This window comes from Ambystoma mexicanum, chromosome 10 (assembly GCF_040938575.1).
Source record: "Ambystoma mexicanum isolate Mex_15411 chromosome 10, UKY_AmexF1_1, whole genome shotgun sequence".
Taxonomy (NCBI): domain Eukaryota; kingdom Metazoa; phylum Chordata; class Amphibia; order Caudata; family Ambystomatidae; genus Ambystoma; species Ambystoma mexicanum.
In genome coordinates, this window is record NC_090932.1 from 692993823 (window position 1) to 693009484 (window position 15662).

The following is a 15662-nucleotide window of genomic DNA, read 5'->3' on the forward strand; positions in this document are numbered from 1 at the left end:
AGCTGGACAAAAAGAACAGCAGCTCACAAACGGTAAAGTCCTTGTCCATTCTTACAAAGACAACACCCAAATCTTACACACCATCTCAGCAGCGCTCAGAGAAGGGTCGTACATATGGAGGGTTCCGCGGCATCCAGGAACGCAGATCCAGGCACCCGGACCGCTCGCCATTTAAGAACCGGTGCAAACAACAAAAAGGGGTTTGAGGGGTAAGGGCTTTTCCAGTCCCCCTCCTCAGCCTTCGAGGGAAAGAAGGCATGACACGCCCCTTCGGGTCCATGTGTCTCTGGTGGTGGGCAGGCTTGTTCTCCATGCACATTTCTGGTGCCAGAATTTCCCGGACCCCGTGGATCCTATCCGTAGTATCCACAGGGTACCGCCTACCCACCCCAGTCTCTCCTCCCTACTCTCCCCCCTCCCCCCGCACTCCACAGGTTGAGAAAGCAACTCTTTTGGCGGCGATCCGGTCGCTCGTGGATCTAGGCAGTGGAGGAAGTTCCAGCCTCCTAGCTTGGCTTTGGCTTCTACTCCAGGATTTTCGCCATTCAGAAGAACCACCGGGCAGGCCTGAGAGTTGTGCTGGACCTTTCCACCCTCAACCTCTCCTTACCCCTGCAAAAATTCAAGATGGTTACGCCAGCTTTCATAGCTGAGACATTGGACAAGGGAGACTGTATGTGCTCCCTAGACCTGAAGGACGCGTACCTACACGTCCCGATTTGACAGCCCCATCCTTCTTTTGTTCCGGTTCAGGATCATGGGCTACCATTTTGAATACAAGGTCCTCCTGTTTGGCCTCAACTCGGCCCCCATGGTCTTTACCAGACTCATGAACGCGGTAGCGGCCCTCTTCCAGAGAGCAGGGCCTCCACATCTATCCATACCTCGATGAATGGCTCGTCAGGGTGACATCTGCGGAGGCGATTCACCACTCCTCCCATGCCCTTATGAACACACTGCACGACCTGGGCTTCTCGCTCAACCTCAAGTAATCACAGCTGCTCCCTACGCAGACTCAGTTCCTGGGACTAATTTGGGACACATGCTCCGAGAAGGGCTTCCCGTCGGAAGACAAGATCTCGGCCATCAAGAGGGTCACAGTCCACTTACTCAGTAGAGAAGTGACCTCGGCTTGGTGGTCTCAACATCTCCTAGGTCTTCAAGTGGCGGTTCTGCTAGCCGTCCTGCACACAAGACTAAGGATGAGAAGGATTCAGCTGCACTTCATGGAGTCAAGAGCAGGGCTCTCAATCTGAAATGATCAACGTTCCTCCATCTCTCTCTAGATGAGACTTAACTTGGTGGTCCAGGGACTGCAACCTACATAGGGGCAAGCCCTTCCGGCCGCCTTCTCCACAGGCCACCATCACCACAGACTCCTCGCTTGAGGGCTAGGGAGCCACCCTGGACGATCTCTCGGTACACAGCACCTGGACTCGACAGGAGCAGGAATACCACATCAATTGGTTGGAGCTGAACGCCATCTGGCTAGCGCTCAGAGCATTCCTTCCACTTCTCAAGGGCAAGGTTGTCCTCATCCAGACAGACTACTCGACCGGCATGTACGCCGTCAGCAAGCAGGGAGGCACCAGATCCTCACCTCTTTGCAGACTGGCGATCAGCAGGTGGGAATGGGCCTTGGAAAACGAAATTTACCTCTCAGCAGTCCACCACCCAGGGGAATCCAACCTGGAGGCGGACAGGGTCAGCAGGCTGGGAGCGGACAATTGGGAGTGGCAGCTAAATGACCTCGTTATTCAGGAGATCTTGAACAGGTGGGGGTTTCCCCCAAGTGGATCTCTTTGCCACCTGGCACATCAAGAAATGCCCCCCGTTCGCATCCTGGCATGTTCAGGGCCCCGGCTCTCTGGACGACTCATTTCACCTTCAGTGGACCGACATTAAGGCCTACGCCTTTCTGCCCACTCCCCTGATCCATAGGGTACTTAGCGAGATCAAGGAGTCGCACCGGCTCCGCATCATTCTGATTGCTCCATGGGGCCAGCCAGACCATGGTTTTCGGAGCTCCTCAGCCCCTCAGAGCTGCCCCCTATATACCTCCCGACGGGCCTTGCACATCTTCTGGCACAGCTGGGTGGCAGGATCATCCACCCCGCACCAGGGAAACTAGCCCTCACAGCGTGGTACATGAGCAGGTAACGCTTCGGTACCTTAACCTCTCACAGGCCAATCTGGAGATCATACAAGGCGCCAGGAGCAAAGCCACCAGGGCTCAGTACAAGAGCAAATGGACCAGGTACTGCCTCTGGGCAGACTCCAAGGGAATTGATCCCCTGGCCTGCAATCTGGACAACGTGCTCTCCTTTTCGGCGCACCTCGCTCATTCGGGCGTACAGGTAGACACCTGCCGTACATACCTTGCAGCCATTGGGGCTTACAGGAACTCTGACAAAGGCATTTTTTCCTCCTCCAACCCTATCGTCAAATACCCGACCGGTCGTGAGGCTCTACCCGCCTGCCAAGAGACCGCACATTGGGTGGGACCTTAATATAGTCTTGGGCGCCCTGGTGCACAAACCATTCAAGCCAATGGCGTCCGTGGACATTAGGCTGGTCACCATCAAGTCGGCTTTACCTCGGCTCGCAGAGTCAGTTACATTCAGGCGCTGGTCGCCTCAGAACCATATACCACCTTTCACAGGGACAAGGTAGTCATGTGGACTGACCTGGCATTTCTGCTCAAGGTTCCATCTGTATTTCACTTGAATGAGGAAATAGTTCTTCCTAAGTTCTTTCCCGATCCCAAGGACAAAGCACAGAGAGTGCTGCACTGCCTGGATGTCCGGCGTGCCCTGAAATTCTACTCGGACAGGACCAAGGGCTTCCGCAAGTCGAGGCACCCTGTTCATCACTTTCGGCAGCTCCAGGCCAGGCTATCAGGCTTCCAAGGCTTCCATATCCCGCTGTGTGGTCTCTGCTATCAAAGAGGTGTCCGAGGACCAGCACAAGCCGCTCCAGGCCAACATGCATGCCAACGCAGTCATGGCCAAGGCAACGGCCATCGCATTGCAGCGCCATGTCCCTTGGTAAGTCATAAGCAGGGCAGCCACTTGGGCCTCTCCCTCGGCTTTCTGCAAGGATTACTGTTTGGATGCCAGCTTTAGATTGGATGCCGCTTTCGGACAGGCGGTTCTCAGGAACCTATTTGCTGAAGGAGGATCTCCTCTCTACCTTGGGGCTACAATCCGTTTTAATCGCCCATACAGTATGGAGGAAAGGGGACGGGGACGTAAGAGTAATTATAAGTTACTCACCGTATTGACTAACGTACTTGGTCCATAGTCCCCATTCCTCCATATGTCCCACAAGCCCCCCCCCCCTAATAATACTGGTGTCCTTAGGCAATGTTAAATCTATTGTCGAGGCGTCAATGGGGACTGAGGTGGCACTGGAGGGCGGAGTCAGGGCAGCGCTTGCTTCCTGGGCCGTGCCCCTGCACGCCTCTAAATTTAAAGGGAAAGGTTCCATCTCCGGTCCCTTGGAAGGGACGCCCATACAGTATGGAGGAAAGGGGACTATGGACTAAGAGTACGTTAGTCACTACGGCGAGTAACTTATAATGCATCTGTGATTGGATCGCCACTGCTGTTAGTCAAGATTGTATATAGTATCCCCGTGGGAGACTACACCAGCCTTGTCCTTTTGGCAATGGGTAACCCAACCTGTGGTATGCCTGTACTACACAAGTTGGTAGAGTGACCATTCTTGAGATGAGAAGTCTGGCTGCTCAGTCAATGTGAACTGTAGGGTGGTAACAGAGATTCAGTGACATGTATTCAAATAACACTTGCACTTAAGGTTTCTTGATTCAATAATTATTTATCAATTTAGCAGTTTTAAAATAAACTGTCTTTAGAAGGCAGCAATATGTTTCGATGCGCAGTGGCACCTTATACAAGGAGGTCTCCAGGATGTACCTGAACCCGCAAAATCCAAATTACTCGCCATCGTGGCTGAGGGCAGGCAAATCAATCAAAATGTCTGCAACACTTTAGATACTGCGGAGACGGCAGGAAGTTTGGCTTCCGAAACTCGGGCTTCAAGCCGGAAACCCAACTGCTCTTATTAACAAGCCTATCGAAGAGTCGAATCTCTTTGGTAAAGTAGTCGATGATGCTCTGGAGCCTGCCAAAAAAAGAGCATGAGGCTCTTAAATCCCAGCAACAGATCGCATAAAAACCCTCCCCACAGAGGGGAAGCGGTTCCCGTAGGTCCTTTCCGCTCAAAACATCTACAACACAGGAAACAACTGGAACTCAAGCCAAGCATCCAACACCCCTGCCAACTATCCACCTAGGGGTCAGCGACGCGGGGAGGGCAGAGGCCCCAACTCCAGGGGTACAGCAACCTCTGGTCAGAAATCACCTATGGATCCAGGTTCCCTCCCATGCCACCCCGGTCGGCGGGGGCACTTAACATCTTTCCTTTCGGCATGGGATGGGATTACATCAGACCAGTGGGTTCTAAAGGCGGACACCCACGGGTACTGCGTGATATTCGCCCGACCTCCACAGTTCAGACTTCCCAAGACAAGACGCCTGATGCCAGATCTGAGAATCCTGAAGCAAGAGGTGGAAGCACTTCTGGAAAAGGACGCCATAGATACCGTCCCTATTCTTCAGGTAAAAAAAAGGTTATTTATTCAGTGTACTTTCTTGTAACCAAAAAGGACCTCACCTTGCGCCCTGTACTAGACTTGCGCTGAGCAAACAAATTTGTCAAACCTCAAAAGTTTCGTATGGTAACTCTGCAGGAAGTAATTCCACTGTTGAAACGGGGGGATTACATGGCAACATTTGAAACTTTCATATTTTAATGTTGCCGGCGCACAGAAAATACCTAAGGTTCATGATAAAGGACAAGCACGATCAGTTCAAAGTACTCCCCTTCGGCATTGGGTGTTTACGAAAGTCCTGGCAGTGGCAGCAGTACACCTGCGCAGACTATCCATCCCCGTCTACCCTTATCTCGACAACTTGCTCATAACCGGGGACACTTACGAGGCATGCATCAAGAATAAACAGAAGACTACAGACTTCCTATTCAGTCTAGGATTCTCCTTCAACGAGAAGAAATCCAGCTTAGACCCCAGTCAAGCCAAACAATTCCTAGCTGCTCTGATTCAAATAAAGGAGGGTCTTGTCTTCCCCTCCAATGAGAGGGTTCAGAACATGCTTTCTCAGATTCCTCAATATGTAGCCAGTCGGGAAGTGACGGTACGCAAGGCTATGCGCTTGCTAGGTATGATGGCGTCATGCATTTATTTAGTTCACCACATGCGGCTGCGCATGCGTCTCATGTAAGAGTGGCTCAACAGCCAGTGGTCAGGCAAGCGAACAGTGGGAAGATCTGGTAGTTGTCTCGCCAGCCCTCGTTCTCTCTCTGCAATGGTGGTCGAGGTAAAACCTCTTGAAGGGGACCTTCACCACCCCGCAGTGGAAGCCACTATCATGAGACGCATCTCCGTTGGAGTCCGGGGGGGGGGCCCTCACATACTTCAGCAGACAGCTCATGAAGTGTGGTCCCCACAAGTAGCATCCAACAATATAAATCTGTTAGTTATTGGCAGTGTTCAAGGCACTAAAAGCCTTTCAGACTCAACTACAGGGGAAGACAGTTCTGGTCCTGACAGACAGCACCACAGCCATGTACTGCCTAAACAAACAAGGGGCACACACTCTCCAGGGCTATCCAAGCTGTCCCAAAACATTTGGATGTGGGCTCTCAAACACAAAATGTTTCTGTTGTCCCAACATGTTCCAGGGGAACTCAATCTTTTGGCAGACGTGCTGTGCCAGAGATTTCCCACTGCCATTAGTATACGAATGGTGTCTACACAAAGACATCGTCTTCAAAGTCTTCGCAGAATGGGGCTTCCCAGAGATAGATCTGTTTGCTACTCAGGAGAACGCCCAATGCCAAGACTATGCCTCCAGGTATCCCCAGAACCGATCCAAGGGGAACGGACTCTGGATAGCATGGTCAGGGAAATTTGTCTAAGTTTCCCCGACTCCACCTGACTCCACCTTCTCATCAAGATAGTGCACAAGATGCCCCTGTAACCAGATACCATGAAACTGGTGGTCCCCATTTGGGCCCACCAACCCTGGTTTGCTCATCTAATGGAAATGTGTGGCCCCCCTGCCCCCCCCCCCCCACGTAAAACTACCCTGCCTGTACAACATCTTGTCTCAGGACCGGGGGGAGATCCTACACCCATGCCTACAAACTCTGAACTTGGCGGCCTGGCCTCTGAAGTCCTAGAGTTTGGATACATACAGCTCCCTCAGAGATGCATGGACATACTCAGGGAAGCTAGAAAACCTAACACATGCTATTGCTATTCCATTAAATGGAAACGCTTTGTCATCTGGTGTAATACCAAGGGTGTCAGTCCTATCGATAGCTCGCCCACACACATTGTGCTGTACCTAACTCATTTATTAGACTCAGGACTGGTCTTCAATTCCCTAAAGGTTCATCTTGTTGCTCTCTCAGCCTACACCACGTCACAACAGAAAGTGTCATGGTGGAAATACTGGTTATTAAGGCTTTTATGGAAGGGGTTAAGAGAATCCATCCCCCATTTCTCACCCAGCTCCTTGATGGGATCTAAATGTGGTTTTAACAAGACTCATGGGTTCTCTCTTTGAGCTAATGCATAAAGCAAGTCTAAAAGATCTTACTTACAAGACAGCCTTCCTAGTGGCTATCACTTCTATAAGAAGGGTTAGCGAACTACAGGCCCTTTCTGTTCTAGACCCTTTTGTTACAGTCCACAGGGATGAGGTGGTTCTGCGCACTTGTCCCAGATTTGCGCCTAAACTCTCTCGAAGTTCCATGTGAATCAATCGATCGAACTACCCACTTTCTTCCAGAATCCCACTAGCATGGCCGAAAGAAACCTATACACACACTAGATGTGCGCAGGGCAGTCATGTTCTACCTGGAAAGAACGAAACCACTGAGGAAAACAAACCAGTTTTTCGTTTCAGTGGCAGCTGGCAGAGAAGGGAATCCGGTCTCTAAATCAGCTATCTCAAGGTGGATTGTCAAATGCATCACACTGTTATACTCTTGCTAAGAGAGAACTGCCCTTCAAGCCTAGCGCGCACTCTACTCTGGGCGCTGGGGCTTCCATAGCATTCATTGCAAATGTTCCCCTCAAGACCATTTGCAAAGCGGCAACCTGGAGTTCTGTACACACCTTTAGAAAACATTATTGCCTAGACAATCATTCTAGATCTGACTCTCAGGTGGGACAGGCAGTATTAAGACACCTTTTCTCTACAGTTCCTTCTCATAGCCCACCTCCAACTCCGGGTACTGCTCGCTAGTCTATGCACAGCATGTGATTCTAAGCATTACTCGCCGTAATAGCATTTCTGATAATTGTATCTGCTTGGATTCACATGCGCCCTCCCTGTTTCCCCGCTCGGGGGGGGGGGGGGGAAGGAACATAGATATCTTACTACTTTCTCTCTTCATGTAATCACTCACAATATCCTGGTGCTCCCTCATAGCAGAAAAATATAATCGGAGGGACCTCAGTGCGTGAGTGATTTTGGGTACACTACACGTCACTATAGGGATAGTGTTACAGACACGCCTATGCCGACGTCCCCTTTCGCCCCCCAAAAGACAAGATGCAATACTCTGCGGTTACCACTGGATGTCGGACCATATGCACGGCATGTGAATCTAAGCAGATACAATCATCAGAAATGTGATTACCGTGAGTAATGCATGTCTTCTCCAGCATGGCTCTGGCATGGATTCACATGTGAATTCTCCCTCCTGCCCCTCTGCGGCTGCTCTTGGTCATACTGCCACTTTGTGCTACCACATCTGAAGATGGCTGCCAGAGGAGGGGTTTAGGGAGAGGGCAGTCATTGGCTGTGGCCAGTGTGACCCACAGTACAGTGATTGGTTTAGAGGAGAAATGCAGTTTAAGTGAAAGTAAGTTTTTTTTCTTTTACCGAGGATTCCCGACCTGACGAGGAATATTTGAGCATGTGAATCCATGCCAGACCAATGCTGGAGAAGAATAGTTACAGGTAAGTAACTTGTTCCTTACGGCTGGTGGCAGTGGACTTTGTCTATCAAATATTGTGATTTTTCTACTGCAGGGTATGTCCATAGCCTCGATAGTGCACAATAGGGGCACCCAAGTATCAACTTGGCACCTCACTTATTTTTTCTCTATTACTAGCGTGGTTGTTCTGTCAGCCCTTCTACCATTCTTGGAGAGGAAGACCTGTGTGTTTTGCCTTTGGCGGTAACCCTTGGGTGATACTGCGTAGGCTCCAGAGTTTCTGGGCAGGCAGGATGTGGGGGAGGAGTTTGACCCCCCCCTTTCCTTTGTCTGCCAGTACCTGAATGGGACCACCTCCCACTGGTGCGTTGGCTGTCCTGACAGCCAAACGCCCCTTTCTGTAAACTGCCGAGGAATATTGCAGATGAGTGAGTACTGGAACTGTATAAAAGGTGAGGCTCCTGGAGTGAAAAGCAAGATTACCACTGGAAGCTGAAGTAACCGAAGACGACGACCAGAGATGCCTTCAGATCCTTTGCAACAATGTAAAGTGACCACTGCTGTCCTGACCCCATTTTCTGTGCAACAGAGGAACTCTGAAGAGGACAACCCCTTCCCTTTGACTGGGAACAACCAGTCCCAAGTCGAACTTTGATTTGAACCATCTCCCGAGGTCCTCTGAGCTTCCAGAACCGTGGGACCACAATACCAGGGGACCTGCTGTCCATTTAGAGTGCATCGTCGTGGAAATGCCGAATCCGTCCAAATCTTGTCTGAGCCCACAAGAACACTCCAGAGACTCAATCCAACTCGACCAGACCCCCCTAATGTGATGGTTATCCTGCAGGAACCCAAGAAGATTAACAAGGCGAATTGTGTCCTTTGTTGATGCTGCAGAAAAGGCGCCAAAACTGCAGAGTGACCAGAGAAATTGCAGAAAGCCATGACAGACGTCCTCCGTCGAGAGATTCCGCCCATTGTCCTGCCTTTCGTCATAAGACCAAGGAATCCGGGGGTCGTGTCCAGAGCTGCAACATCATGGAGCATCTGCCACAAACGTTTTCTAGAGCGTTGGAGTGCATGTAGAGGTGTTGAGGGCTACCACCTCTTATCTCCGACTCAAGCCACTTCTTGTATCCCTTTAGCGAGTCCTTTAACAGGATCTCCAGCATTGGTTAAGTTGTCTTGTTTCTTCTTTCCTAGAAATGCACAAAAGGTCTGGGAGCTCCTTTACAGAGAACAAACACTGCCAAATAACCTGTTCTATGGGAAGGTGCCTACTCAGGAGGGTCTACAACGACTTACTCTTACGTCCCTTCCCCTTTCCTCCATACTGTATTGTTAGGCAGAAACCTGTGCAGTTCCCTTAGGGAACACTGCAAAAGTTTTAAGACTACAGGCGTTGGCAGTAAACCCACTTGGTAGCAGTCTGTACCACCCAGATTTACCTGGTAGCTGTGGCTGAGCCGTCAGCCTTCCTTCAAGAAGAGTTAGGCAGTATGCAAAGTATACTCAAAAGGCACTCGGATACAAAAATACAAGCAAACACTGACCAGAACTTTGGTATCAAAGTATATAATTATTTATTAAAAAACACAGTTGAAACACTCGAGCACTCTTATTGTAAAATATTCTAAACACAGTTACTATTATGATATATACACCCCTTTTTCCCTATTAGATAAATTACAGTAAAACACCACTTATTTTCATACAGAGGTGAGCGCTTAACTAGATTGCACTATAATAAGTTTGTGAGAAAGGGAGGGAAAAAGACAGAAGATGAAGAGGTACACCACTCTATGATCCAGGAACACTGTTAGCAAGGCAGAGAGCAAAAAGTCACTGGTGAGCCAAAGTCCAAAGGCTGGGCCCACTCTTAGAGGGAGCAGAGCACAACTGCGCCCAAGATCACACAGTTACACTAGGCTTAGACAGTCTTGCAGAGGGTTCAAGAAGAGTTTAGAGAGGCTTAGAAAAGTTTAGCCAAGGTGTCCAAGGCTAACCCAGGTTCGAAAGCCGGGGGCTAAATCTACCCCGTACAGTCGGTAGCAAGGGAAGCCAGGCGGGACACGGTACCTTAAGTGGGAAGGATCCTCCAGCGGTGGCAGTTGTTCCTGGTAGTGCGTGCAAGTTGTGTCGTCATCCAGGGGAACAGAAGATCTCGACTTGGCGGAAACATGAAGGTCGTTGCACTACCAGGGAAGAAATCAGCCGCAGGGTTTTCCGGTTAAAGATGGTACCTTGGTTTCGCGGTCGTGGTAAAACGTGGTATCCCGGTTGCCGGGGTGCTTGGCACGGGCAAGGCAGCCACGAGGTACGTCGTGAAAGCGAAAAGACGCTGAAACTGGTTATCCCCACCAGTCAAAGGAAAAGGACTCTCCGGCGGGAGATCTCCTCTGTCGTTGGGAAAAGTGGTGAGGTGGTCCAGCAGGGCTCCACCGGTGGTGGTGTCGTGGCAGGTCGGCTCAGCTTCTCCCTCGTCGGATTCTTAGGTCCTGTGGCGACTTCTGAAGTTCCAGTCCCCAAAGCCCTGCTTTTATGCAGCAAACCCCCATTCACTCAGCCTAGCTGTCACTCAAACATGCTAAGTGGTGAGCCGGCCGGCTCACCACTTGGGCCAATCAGGATGGAGTGCGACTTGAGTTGCCTAGGCAACTCAGTCCAGGGTGCCTAAATTCCCCTCCCCCCCTCCTAAGTACCCCAGACAGACTGGCATCACTTTGGAGGGCTTCTGTGGAGAAGCCTGCCAAAAAGTGGAACAAAGGGCTCGACTTAGGTTGGAGTCACAGAAGAGAACACAAACGCCATTTTAGAATCAAGTTTTGGCAAAAAATACCAACCGGAGAAGTAATATTAATTAAATAAACCGGCGGTATGTTCGAGGCTACTGTAAATAATTAAATAAAGAGAGTAGCCTAAAACAATGGGAAATCCCATAGGAAAATATTTGCGGTTGAATATAAAAAGTAGTATCCACTGCCACCAGCCAAAACTCGATCAGGGGGGACGGAGACGTGCCCCCTCGACTAACAGACCCTGGGGCAATCAAATTGCCCCAGCCAGTATGTCCACAATATGATGGTTTGTACTGGTTCTGACTAGTAAAGTCAATGGTGACTTACATGCCCTGGGAGACAGTAGTCAGTCCCAGGGTATGGAGTCTATACTGGGGGGTCACTAAGACACCCCTGTGTCACTGCACTGAGGGTGCTGTGTAACACACATCACAAAAACACATGAAACCCTAGGGAGTAAAAGACCCCATAGCCCATTAAACACTTTTAGATTCAAAGAAACACACTCAAATCATGTCCAAGAATGAGGGTAAAAGAGTCTCACTCTTGGCAGGAGAAAAAAATAAACCCCAAAAATCCAGCAAAGCTGCTGGGGGACTCGCTAGGTTAGGAAATTCAGCCTAAACAGAGAATCCTCCCCAACATGTATGGGCGTCCCTTCCAAGGGACGGGATACAGAACCTTTTTCACCAGAAAAAACATTCTTTCCCTTTAAATTTAGATGCGCGCTGGGGTGCGGCCCAGGGAACATGCGCTGCCCTGACTCCGCCCTCCGGCGCCACACCCCAGTCCCCTTTTCCGCGTCGACAGGAACGGGCCGAATTCACCAGCACTCCTGGGTTTGGCTTCGGCCATGTAATTCCACACGCGGATACTTCTCTTGTCTTCTTTCTTTTTTTGTCATTTAGGTACTTGGTCCTCAGGCTTCACGCTCCTCCCTGGCGCATGTAGACTTCCACGGGGTTCAGCAGGTGTCCATCCTGCAATGGGCTTTTCCCAACTTCAGACCCCCACGCCCTCTGCCTACGTTGCCTTGGCCCAGACCACGGTTGGCAAGCTTGTTCAGCATGTGGCTCACTGTCCTTGAAAGCGCTGAAGGACAGACTGGCAAGGTGGACAGAGCTCTTCCAGAAGTCTCCTCCAGAGGACCTCAAGAACTTCATGAAACTTCGAGCCAGGCTCAAGGTTGGGCCGATGTTCTCAATCGCACCCCGCAAGGGAGACTGCTTCCCAAGGACTCTCCCGCGTGGGAGGGACCGGTTAGGTCCTTATACCAGCGCTTGCACCAAGGCTGATGCAGCTACCGGCCTTCGGTGACCGTGTTGAGGGCCCGGAACCTTCTTTTACCGGGTCTTCACCCGAGGGGCTCCGCCCTTGTACCGGCACCATGGCTGAGGGGCTACACCCGAATACCGGAAATTCTTCTGAGGGGGCGCCTAAACGCAGCTCTACCGACCCCCGGGTCGAGGCTTCCACATATACCGGGCCTAGGCTCGAGGAGCAGGGTAGGCCTTGTGATCCACAAGCAAGTCTTGGAGGAGGCTGGGCCCAGCGGTCTAAGTAACACGTTGCAGGCACGTGGCAGGCAGCTTGACAAAATTGCTGCTGCGCCAGACAGAGGCTCCAGTCCGATGCCATTCCAGGAATTCAGCGGAGAACAAGTGTCAAGCTGGGACAGGCCTCAACCAGGTATGTGGCCTACAGTCTTCCCCTGTTATACGCAAGGCAACTTTCCTTTGCGTCCGTATGGACTGGGTTTGCAGCGGCCTCAACATACCCCTGTTATCCCATCAGCACCCCCTGCCACCACTTCAGTCAGTGAGGAGGTTTTCTTTCAAGAGATTCCTCGGCCTCATGAAGTCACCTTGGATGGGCGTTATCCTCAAGGACGCCATCAGGCAAGTCATTCCCATCAGAGATGCCTCCATCGAGCCCCCAGCCACCGGTGAAGCTGCCTCCTCCGGCCCCACAGCCAACTCTGCAACCTCCGCCTCAGCCTCCGGCCGCGGTCCCTGTACCCCAGCCTCTGACGCCATCTACTCCTCCTCCCCCACAGGATCCTCCAGGTCTGCAGATGAGGACCAGGATCCGGACACACCATCCTCAGCCAAAGCCTTCCACAAACGTCTTGCTGGTCTGACGGTGTACCTGGGCCTACTCCAACCCGAGCAGCCTGGCTCCGGGCAACAAAATTCAACCCGGATGTCCAGGAACGCATCCTAGATCTACCTTTTGGAGGGGGGCCGACGAGAGCTGGACAAGAAGAAAAACAGCTCACAAACAGCTAGGTCTTTATCCATCCTTACAAAGACCTCTTCCAAATCGTACACTAAATCTCAGCAGCGCTCAGAAAGGGCCATATATTACGAGGGTTCAGTGGCTTCCAGGACCAGCCAGACCGCTTGCCGTCTCAAAACCGGCGCAAGCAACAAAAAGGGGTGGTAGGGGAGGGGGGTTAAAGGGTTTTTTCCAGTCCCCCTCCTCAGCGACAGCCTCAGAGGGAAAGAAGGCATGACATGCCCCTTCGGGTCCACGTTTCTCCAGGGGGTGGGGGGTGAGGGGGGGCGGGCTTGCTCTCCATGCATGTTTCTGGTTCCAGAATTTCGCGGACCTGGATCCTATCCGTAGTATCCACGGGGTACCGCCTTCCTATCCCAGCCTCTCCTCCCTCCTCCTCTCCCACAGGTTGGGACAGCAACTCTTTTGGCGGAGATCCGGTTGCCTGTAGAGAGCCAGGCAGTGGAGGAAGTCCCAGCCTCCCAGCCAGGCTTTGGTTTTTACTCCAGGATTTTTGCCATTCAGAAGAAGAACCAGGCGGGCCTGAGAGTTGTGCTGGACCTTTCCACCCTCAATCTCTCCTTACCCCTGCAAAAATCCAAGATGGTTATGCCAGCTTTTATAGCAGAGACATTGGACAAGGGAGACTGGATGCACTCCCTGGAACTGAAGGACGCGTACCTACACGTCCCGATTTGGCAGCCCCATCGTTCTTTCCTACGGTTCAGGATCATGGGCTGCCATTTCCAATACAAGGTCCTCCCTTTTGGCCTCAACTCTGCCCGCATGGTCTTTACCATAATCATGAATGCAGTGGCGGCCCTACTCGCGAGCACAGGGTCTCCACATCTACCCATACCTAGACGACTGGCTTGTCAGGGCTACATCTCCGGAAGCGGTTCACCACTCTTCCCCTGTCCTTATGAGCACACTGCATGATCTGAGCTTCTCGCTCAATCTCAATAAGTCGCAGCTGCAGCCCACGCAGAATGTAACATTCTTGGGCCTTATCTGGGACACGTGCTCCGAGAAGGTCTTCCCTTCGGAGGACAAAATCTCGTCCATCAAGAGGGCCACCACCCACTGCCTCACCAGAGAAGTTACCTCGGCTTGGTGATACCAACATCTCCTGGGTCTTATGGCAGCGGTCCTATTAGCCGTTCCGCACACAAGACTAAGGATGAGTAGGATTGAACTGCACTTCATGGCCTCATGAAACCAGGAGCGGTGCTCTCAATCTGAGATGATCAACTTTCCTCTGTCTGCACCCGAACCTCACAAGGTGGTCCAGAGACTGCCACCTGTGAAGGGGCAAGCCTTTCCGGCCGCCCACTCCTCAGGCCACCATCACCACGGACTCCTCGCTCGAGGGCTGGGGAGCCACCCTGGATGATCTCTCGGTCCACGGCACCTGGACTCGACAGGAATACAACATCAATTGGCTAGAGCTGAACGCCATCATGCTGGCGCTCAGGGCATTCCTCCCACTTCTCAGGGGCAAAGTTATCCTCATCCAGATGGACAACTCGACGAGCATGTACTAAGTCAACAAGCAGAGAGCCACCAGATCCCCTCCTCTATGCAGACTGGCGATCAGCATGTGGGAGTGAGCCCTGAAAAATGACATTTACCTCACGGCAGTCCACCTCCTTGGGGAATCCAACCTGGAAGCGGACAGGCTCAGCAGACTGGGAGCGGACAATTGCGAGTGGCATCTAAACGACCTTGTTGTTCAGATCTTCACGTGGCACAACAAGAAGTGTCCCCCAGTTTGCATCCTGGCAAGGTCAGGCCCCGGCTCTCTGGGTGATGCATTTCACCTCCAGTGGACCGGCATGAAAGCCTACGCCTTTCCGCCCATTCCCCTGATTCAGAGGGTAATTTGCAAAATCAGAGTCTCGCCAACTCCTCATCCTAATAGCTCCATGGTGGCCGGTCAGGCCATGGTTTTCGGAGCTGCTCAGCCTCTCGTAAGTGCCCCCGATTCACTTCCCGATGGGCCCAGCACATCCTCTGGCACAGCAGGGGGGGGGGGGGGGGGAGAGTCAGAGCAGGTACGCTAGCCTTCACAGCATGGTACCTGAGCAGGTAAGGCTTGAGCACCTTAGCCTTTCACAGGCCAATCTGGAGATCATACTGGGCACCAGGAGCAAAGCTACCAGGGTCCAGTACAAAAGCAAATGGACCAGATTCTGACACTGGGCAGACTCCAAGGGATCAGGCTGGTCACCATCAAAAGATGGCCTTACTAGTCTCCATTACTTCAGCTCGTAGAGTCGTCGAAATACAGGCGCTGGTCACCTCTGAACCATATACTACTTTTCACAAGGACAAGGTAGTCCTGCGGATGCACGCGGCATTTCTGCCCAAGGTTGCGTCTGCTTTCCACTTGAACGAGGAAATAGTCCTTCCTCTGTTTTTTCCCGATCCCAAGGACGAAGCACAGAGTGCTGCAATGCCTGGATGTCGGGCGTGCCCTGATATTCTACTTGGACTGGACCAAAACAGACACTGTTTGTCACTCTCGGAGG

At 51.7% G+C, this 15662-nt stretch overlaps 1 protein-coding gene across 6 annotated transcripts in view; it reads left to right on the forward strand.

Annotated features, from left to right (window-relative positions):
- The window catches only part of TRIP12 (thyroid hormone receptor interactor 12), a 2051777-nt gene that overhangs the window by 1148332 nt on the left and 887783 nt on the right, over window positions 1-15662 (forward strand). The window lies entirely within an intron of this gene.